The sequence below is a fragment of the Strigops habroptila genome, chromosome 8, assembly GCF_004027225.2.
Source record: "Strigops habroptila isolate Jane chromosome 8, bStrHab1.2.pri, whole genome shotgun sequence".
NCBI classification, from domain to species: Eukaryota; Metazoa; Chordata; class Aves; order Psittaciformes; family Psittacidae; genus Strigops; species Strigops habroptila.
In genome coordinates, this window is record NC_044284.2 from 4,310,575 (window position 1) to 4,320,119 (window position 9,545).

The 9,545-nt window shown below is 39.4% G+C and overlaps 1 long non-coding RNA gene across 1 annotated transcript; it reads left to right on the forward strand.

Moving 5' to 3' along the window:
• The first annotated feature begins 767 nt into the window (after window positions 1–767).
• Window positions 768–8,550, forward strand: LOC115611987. Its single transcript, XR_003992827.1, has 3 exons — window positions 768–875; window positions 4,947–5,195; window positions 7,336–8,550. It is a non-coding gene; the product is annotated as an uncharacterized LOC115611987 (long non-coding RNA).
• The last annotated feature ends 995 nt before the right edge of the window (window positions 8,551–9,545 follow it).

Genomic DNA, 9,545 nt, shown 5'->3' on the forward strand with positions numbered 1-9,545 from the left:
AAATTAAGCTTATTTCTGTATGATATAATATGGGTAGCAGAGGTCAAGGTGGGAGGGAAGGACCCTCTTCATAATAACAGGCTACCACTGGCACAAAGAATCTCAACTGGTTAAACTGCCTACATTTCTCTCTTAAGTTAACAGTAGAATAGCCAAGTAGAAAGCATTCCCCAGATGTTACAAGTGCTCTGAAATCTGTTTGAAACTAAATACTTCACACTTCTTATGAATTCATATCCTGGTCCCAGAAGAGGATCCAGTGCGCTCACCATGGACTAATAAACATTTAGAAAAGTTAAATTACTTACAGATATTTAAGTATCATATAAATATGTGTAAAGTGTAGACACTCCCCAGCAGAAAACCCAACCTGCAAAGGTCTTTGTCTGTGTAATTTCATTGTCGTTCACCCATTTAATGAGGATTATTTTTTAACCTCTCCATTTCCAAACAGAACTTCAAATTCTATTGTAAGAGAGTGAAGGAAGAGAAATCTTAAACCAGGGATGTTTAGTCACCTGCAGAGTTAGAGAGATTGAAAAGGTAAATGGATTTGCTGCCTTCTAGATCAGTTTGCAGGCAATTTGTTTGAATTCCTCTTGAATGAATTTCTGCATAATAGTGGCCTGAAATGACGCAAAATGGTGTTGGAAACCAGACTCCTTTTGGATCATGGAAAAATCCTCTCCCTGAGTCCTTGTTATTCTTTAAGTTATCTGTTTTCCCTTCATTTATTCTTTCATCTTGTGCTCTGCCTTCTGGCGAGTGAAACACGAAGAGGAAGTGGGAAGGAGCAAGCTTTGTGTTTCCACTGCTTCATACATCTGTGAAGAAGAAGCAGACCCACATCATAAAACCAACTGAAAGCCATGGAGGTACCTCTCTAAAAAATGTAATGGACTGTACTGAAAGCCTAACTTTGACTGATGTGAGGTTTGGGACTTTATCCAGGTAAGAATTCATGCAGCAATGAGCACAGATAAGGCAGATGACCCAGAGTAGGGCCAAACTGTTTACCAGCAGATGTGTTTTTGAAAATCTTCCTTAACTGGTCATGGCAGCGGAAAATACCCTGCTGTTAAACGCATCTGCAATCCACTGCGCTCCCAATCCACCTACAAAAATTCTGACCTTTAAAGAAATGATGGAGAAGCTGGTGATTTTTTCCATGGCATTGAAGCTCAGTCTATTTTAGGCTCCAAGGCAATTGCAGCCCTTTTTGCTCCCTATTTCACATCATTTTTAAGTCTTGTTCTGGCCACTATGAACCCTTCAGCACTTCTCCCTGTGCAATCACTCGAGTCAAGATCTGTGATTTGTGATTTGCAGATGACATGTACATTTCTTGGCTGATGGCTGTTAAAGCAGTTTGCAAACCTAAGGCAATAAACTGCAGGGATGCGTTTGAAGCTCTCTATTGCCACACTAAATTGCCATTCTCATGCAAATGAATAACAAGTTTCTTTAAGATGGAAAATAAGCTGTTGTACATTTCCAGTGTTGTGAATTTCTGCATTAATATTTTAATGAAGTAATTTTGTCAATTTTTGTTATATACCTTCTGGAGATGGGTAACTAGTCTGTGTATCAAAACCAGTAATGCAACTTGCCTTATAGGAAAAAGAAAAAAACCAAACAGCTTCTGCATTCACCACATCTAAGACCTTTAATCCCTTCAGTATGGAAATCTATTATTGGGCCGTAGAAAAAAGTAACAGTTCCTAAAGTGTTAACGCAGTTATTTATACATTTCTGAACATCTTTCATTTAAATATTTATAAAATGCATACTGGGAAGTATGTACCTTTTAGAAAACTATGTCATTTTCTTAAAATATTCACTTCTGTTCCTCTTAAAAGATACCTAAAAAGAAAACCTGCTGGATTTTAAGTGACACTATAAATGTACAAACAAAATGTAATCTTAAAGAGAAAATAATATGATTACCATCAGAAGGATTACTGTGGTTCATTGTTCAGAGAGCAGGAAACACAAAATGATTGTTTCTACTACTCAGCCTTTGCTTGCAAAAAACCAAATGTATTGAAGTGCTTCAGTCTTAATGTGCAGCCTAAAGTCTACATATTGTATAAATTCCTAATCCTGTCAAAATGCAAGTCTGAAGATTAGCAGAATGTATAATAAATGTGTCCATGTCATTACACATAAAAATAGTATTGCTAAATCAAGTGTGGCCCTTTATAAATGTAAAAAAGCCCAACTTAAGCAGATTTGCACTTTATAATTCTACAGCTCTGAGGAGAAAAAAGCAAAATTGACTAAAACAGGTTCCCCATTTCTCTGATATAAATCAGTTTGCACACACACACACATAAAAGCCATTGGCATAGATTTCTCTAGCAAATAACTTAATATTTATTGAGATTTCTTGTTCATTTAATTATTAATGTCAGCAGCGTTGCAGTATTTCTATGAGGTTGCTATTACTGACCTTGTACCTGTTGGGTTTTTCCCTCCTCATATTATTTCCTCTACAACCATGAAAGCATAACACTTACCAATTATTTTGTGTGACAGAGTCAAAAAGACTTATGGTTTTGTTGTCTGTCGCTAGGTCTTTTATTTGTCAGCATTTCAGGGCTTGACTGACTGTTGTTTTACAAAATATTGCTTAGTTTAATTATTTTATAGTTGGTGCACTAGGTACCTTAATGATAAGCATATATAGAGCTATACATTTCTTAATGTATTGAAATGAGTCTTGTAGAAAAGTTCACTGAAGCCAGAAGAAAATATAAACCACGTTATACAGCTCTTTCTTCAGCTGTTGATATAACCTAGACACAGTAGTGCTACTCTTATAAGGTGTGCTGATTTGGACTGTTAAGGTAGAAAATTACAGGCACCTTCCTATAGGAGGGATCTTTTATGATACTAATTCTTTTCCCTTAATGAGATAGAATAACTAAGAATAATAGAGATTAATAGGGAATAATCATAATAGAGTAAGGTCAAATTACAAACCTACTTTGTTGTATATATTGTAAATATGAAGAATGATGGGAATAATGTCTGATCTCGCTCTTTTTACTGAGTTGTGACACTTCTGCATGGTCTAAAATGGAAAATAAGTCATTAATCATCCTGTTGGTGGAAGAACCGTTTTCAGACAGTCTTTTTCCTCCTACACCTTTTAAATAACCCAGCCAACCAGAGAACTCCGAATGACTGAAGCCAGCAGAAAGCTGCAAGATGCAGCACTATTGAACTCGTGGTAAAACTCTCACTGACTTCAACAGAGGCAAATTCCTCCCCAACATTTTCAAAGGTGCCTGGAGGGTGCGCATCACCAACTTAAGGAATTTTAAGGAGGTATTTCACACTGCTTGAAAATCATCTCTTTCAGATGTGTCGTATGCAGACGCTGAGATGTAAAAACAGCTGGTATAGCAAGCAATAAAATAGGGCAGCTCCTGTTCCTTAAGGATGAAAATAGCTCTGATCCACCTTCTGTGATCAGCTGGCACGTTGTACCAGTTTTGCAAGTTCTTAAGTGTACTGATCCAGATTCTGAAGGTCTTACATGCACAGTAACCCTCCAGTCATTGAGGACAGCGGGAGCTCTGCTAGAGTCAAGCCCTCAGGACCTGGCATAGAATTTTGTCTTAGGCTTATTATTTCTTTCACTTGAAGAACTAAAAATGGCCAAAGACCTAACTGTATCATTTGTAGCAGGAAATGAAATGTCCTGATCATCTAAGTCTTTCACTAAATCAGGAGCACCTCTAGCATAGAGTATCTTGGACTATTAACACATTTATTGGGCAGGACTGCATCTGGATCTGACACACACAGGCACTGGGAGAAGAAGTACTGAAGGCTGAGTGTAAAAGCACAGCACTGTAATCTCTGTCATTATTTTCTCATTATAAATTCACTAGGGGACTCTCAAAGAGTCAGGTCTCTCCCTTTGTGCATGCCAAGAAGCTTCTTCCTAATGCTAGTTGTTTGGGGAAAGAACACATCTGCCTCTCATCTGCTGTCTGGGAACAGAGGCACTACCCAGCCCAGCACCCATCCTCACACCTTTCCAAAGATCCCCTGACCCTTCCATGCACAGAGCAGCACTACTCCAGCAATTCCATGGACAGAAAGAGGGGCATCCCTAACTTGTAGAGATCCAGTTTCAGCCTTCTTTCACCCTGCTCCTGTACCAGAGGCAATGAGTACCGTACCTGAGAGCAAAGTGTTGTAGGTTGTCTCCTACAGTGCAGAGAGAGGCAAAGAGTGGTAGGTAGCACAATACTACTCCATAATTTGTAATCCCAAGGATTCTTTGTGTTTCAAGTTGCAGCGTGGCTGTGGGAGCTGTATGGTGCTCATGTGTTCAGCAAGGAAAGAAAGGCAGATGCATATCAACCCTTACTCCGGGTCAACTTCAGGCAGTTCTTTCTTTTTGTGCCTCCAGTGGACAAGCTGTCAGGTCACTTAAATGACCTTATGAGAGAGATCGAGATCTAAAGGCAAATCTATCACCTATGCTCTATCAGGAGAATAGGCAGGAGAATCCTCAGCCCCCTGGTTTTGCTTCTTTAAGGAAGCCAGCCTCTCTGGAAAAGGGTCCAATGGCATGCTGTCTGTGCTAAATCAGGGCAGACAGGGTTTTCCCATACAATTTGTTTGGGAAATGGCATCCAAACTGAAATCTTCAATGGGAAAAGAAGAATGTTCATAACAAGTCCTCACTTGCCACTGAAAGTAGGACTGGTGCCGGTGACCCTATACTGACAGCATAGAATTCAGGGCTTTCACATAAGAATATGTGTATGTAATAAGGAAACAAAACAGCTAAATCATTAAAAGGTGACAATTGCTTTGGCTCTTCTGCAGCCTGAATGTCTTCATTAATGACCACTGAAGCCAACAAAAAAATTCCTTCTTTGAGTAAGTTTTGGGTATGACTGCATATTTTTCTTTTGTTATAGGAAATGCTGCCATGTCACTAGTACCTCTGACAAGCAGAGTATAACAAGCAACAGATTCACTGGGAAAATACTTCCTATCTGTTAGAAGAAGATGACAGTTTTCAAATAGATGATGCATGATTTAGATTTGTTGGTGAGATACGTACACTGGATTTCGCATTAAATCTATCACCGAATACACATTTATCATGGTAACAAGAAAGCATCATTTAATAGAGCTGCTAATATGCCTGCTCAGGATATGTATTGGTAAACATACTTTAATTTTCTTTTTTAAAGATCCACAGTACATCTTTTTGTGTTCTATTCATTACAATATTCATTAAATAAGGAAATGAACAGCAATCAGAGAAAGTGTGATGGATGAAGAAAAAACTGTAGCACTAAAGAATGGTCTAGGGAATAGCTCTGATATGGTGATTGTTTTCTTCCAGCATGCTCTTTAGTATTGCCTTTTACCCCAGAAAAGCTTTCAGATCACAGCTGCTTCTATATTGATGAGTATGGGGAACAGGACAAACGCTAGCTGTGAATGTTCGATCAATCTTTATATAGGTAAAATTGCCACTCTCCAGCTGATTTATGTAATGATTTTAGTTTGTGCCAGGAAAGCCATATCAGAAATCCACTCCTGTGCAATTAATTGTTTAAATCAAATACACATCCTTGCTGCACAGGATACTTATGCCTAAATTTTGTAGGAGACAAGACTATACCTCTTGAATAAATGATGCAGAAACTGGTTGAAGTTTACTTTCTGTTATCCAGAGGCCGTAGCTGCTTCTTGCCTTCTTCAGATGTAGTCTATTTAATCTCCTGGAGTGTAGGAAATTATGTTCAAAATCTCTGTGATCCTCTATCCCTAGTAAGTTATGCAAGTAGTGGCAAGTATACACCATAAGTCTGGAGATTATATCTGTAATGTGTGGCTACAGACTGTTGATCAAGAGAGCCTGGAAGAAAAACATTATTTTCAGGTGTGAAAAACCGTCACCTTTATCAAATAATTTCTCTGGCATCTCTCCCAAGGCATTGTAGCCTATTTAAACTTGGGAGGTTAAGTTTGTAGCATTCATTATGACTGAAAATTTAGTTCACACAATCATGATGTTCTCTTTATTAAGTGTTACCGTTAAACAATATTAAAATGAACACAATGTGGTTGGCCTTTTGAAGGGTTCACGGGGTATTTCTTTCTTTGCCTTGTCTCTTAATTGTGTCTGCTTTTTAATATTCTGATATGCAAGCTAATATTGCTGCTGTACACCTTATTTGCCACGTATTAGCTGATTTATCTATGTGTATCTTACAATTTACAGTTCTGTCTGGTGCATATAATTGAAATGCTTAAGGGTAATGTAAATGTCTTTTGACAGAGCTATGGCTGGAATCTTTGGTTGGTAGGTTTTCTTGAACCTCAAATCAGACATAAATTCTGGCAGATAGGCTGGCAGTTTTACTGTACCTAGCAAAAATACATTCAGTGCAACTCCTCACCCATGTCATTAGATGAATTATTAGGTAGAATAACAAGTTTCGGAAACTCTAGCAAGAGATATTTGTGTATCAAGATACCCACACTAAAAGTGGTTGCCTCACCTACTAGTCCTTTCCTAATCTGATCTTGTTTTGTTTGGTACCTTCAGCCCCAGTTCTTCACTACTCCTTGGTAAATCCTTAGTCTCCATCCTTTGGAATAACTGTTCTGTATCCACTGTCATGACATGTGAAACATTAGGCAGGGTACTGACCCAGCCATGCTTATTGCTAGCAGTGGATTAGGAGTCCTAAAGGGGTCTTTCAGTTAAACTTTGGGGAGACTCCTCATGTAGTCCCAAGCGCAGGACTCTCAATGCACATAGTATATGTGTGCAGTATGGGAGGGCTTTCCTACTACCCATGGCCACAGAGTGACTAGAACTTCAGGAACTTCAGAAGGTGCCAGGATTTGTGCTGGAAGGCAGATTCCTGCTGTGTCCATGCAGCCTTGCTGACCAGCAGAGCTGGCAGATACATGAAGATGATTCTCTCTGCATCCCTCCAAAATGGGTAATGCTGAACATGTGTTCAGAAATGTTTTCCCATCCTCTTGCTAGGGGTTGAGTTGGCTCCATATTGCCTTTCACTATGGACGGCACCTCCTGGGCCCAATGCAGTCCTGAATTATCATCAGACAAAACTGGTGTAAGATCATTTACTCAGACTGAAGAATCTTCAGAAAGCACTATGTTCCTTGTGCAAACTGTGTTCTTCCCTCCAGCCATCCAGGAAATAAGCTGGGCAAGAGCAGGGCAGCAGTTCAAGCAGGCTCATTACTGCAATTTGGGTGATAATTTCTACATTTAGAAAGCAGATTGTTAATCATTATTGCTTTCCTCTCTGCATGCAGGTCCTTTCCAGGGCACTGAGATATCAGTGCTTGGGTTTCAGAGGCCCTGCTTTCAGCAAGAGCTGCACTTCCGAAGATCAAGACACAGACTCTTTACAACAGACTAATCCAAGGTGAAAACAAACAAACAAACAAACCTGAAGGATATGGGAGTTGGATCTTTCTATGGAAAAAATGAAGAGGCCTGTGTCATTTGCTCTGCCACTCAATTGGTCACAAATCCTATTCTGGTTAGAGAGATATTGCTGACTTTTCTTTTTAATAGAAGTGGGAGATGGGTTAGAAACCTGAGCATCGAAAGGCTTTTTGAAGATTGTCAAGTGCTTGGGGGAGAAGCAGGCAGTCAGCAACATCAAAACCTAATGTGATTCTCCTGAAAGGCACTCCGATGCACTGGAAATACCACATCTCCACTCCTGGGACCTAGTGCAGTTATCTAGGGAAAACTGAGTAATTTCCAAACTATTGACTTGCCAGTAGGGCTACATCAATGTGGCCTGATGGTTTCCAGCAAAAGGCTCCCAGTAGTCTTAAAAAAGCTGACAAGTCATAGAGCTGTTTGTTGCTGTTTGTGAGCCAGAAGAGTATGGGACATCAGTTACCATGAAGAAGGGGTTGCAGGTGTCATGAAAGCAAGTGGAAGTAGACTCTGCTTTGCTCACAGGACTTCTCTGTATGACAGCTATGGCCAAACCATTTACTGCCATCAAGAGGCAGCTATGAGAGAAGAATATGAAATATGTTCTTCCTTATCCAGGAAACATACAGTGTTTCCCAATGACCAATTTATTATTTTCACCCTGTCCAGCAATACAGAAGGGTGCATCAGGGATCTGCCTTTCTCTGCTCTGAATAACTTAAGTCAGGCTGCAACGTGTGAAATAATTGAGCTGACCAGAATTTACAGCTCTAGGTGGAGTTTCTTCTTTCTATTGGCTTTGTGAGTCATGACAATAAGAGTTACCACATGATGCAGAGTGTACATGCTCGTTTCTTTCTCATTTTTCATTTTCAGACTGTTCCATGGCTCAGATCAGCTCTAGCATGGTCCAGCTCTCTTAGGCAAGAGTCTCTACAGTGATAAGGTATCATCTTTAAAAATCAGAGCAACAGACAGATCATGCAAGCTATGCTCTTTCATTTTTCACTCTCATCTTCACATAGTAAGTCCCGCATGACTTTCAGAGAGGCCTGTCTTGTTTAATGTGGACTTTGTTGGGCTGTAATTTATTTTACTTAATAATTTATGGCTACATTATGTATATTAGCTGCACTTGTCTAAATAACAAGGGTTGCAATGGAAGACTTGCCTGTTCAGCTGATTATTTCTTGTTACTTTCTGCATTTCTTAAGGTGATTTTCTGATGTGTTTAGGTTGCTCTTTATTGTTCCTGGACTTGTGTCTAGCAGGAACACTCTAGCACAACAATATATATAGGCATAAGCAGAACTTAAATAAATGGACACCTAATATTGAGGGTGATTTCAGAAGGATAGGGAAATGTTCTAGAACTGAGTGGACGAAAGATCACTCCAAGCTAATTATTTGGTTAAAAGTGCATTTAAACCAAGAGCTCTTTTTATTACTTACTGTCACAATTTTGAGACTATTGCTATTTCTTTTGGATTCTATTTTTCATTCATAAAAAGAAGACAATGTATGCCGTAGTAAAAGGAAACTTCCTCAGAAAAGAGAAATAGATTGGAACATTGGTTTCTTGTCTGACACATTCCTTTGTCTGTTTCCTAATGCTCGCTAACAGCTCGCAGCCATGGCAGGCAGCTCACAGACCAAGTGCAGGCTAACCATTTGAATATTGGTAGGGAAAATACCCTGAGCACACTTTTCATATGGGTTCCTGGGACATCAATAGCTCTATAAAATGTAAATACATTCTTAATTACTTCAAGTGCCCCTCCTGCCCAAGTGCTTCTTTTGCATGAAACACATCTCACTGGTAATGAGCACAAATATTGCTAATGGACTGTCAAGGGCATATTGTGTAATCTTCTTGTTGCTTGGTACCACGCTGGCAATGTGTACACTTCACTTCTTGTTCAGTTCAGGAAAGTTCCTAGTTTTTCCAACCCCTCAGTAAGGGAGCTCTTCCGAAATGAGAACCACCACAGTCTTATTCTGACTGATCCTGTATTTCTTGCAGTCTGTCTTGGGCTCTCAATGTCAATAAGAGGAGACAAAAGCTCATTGA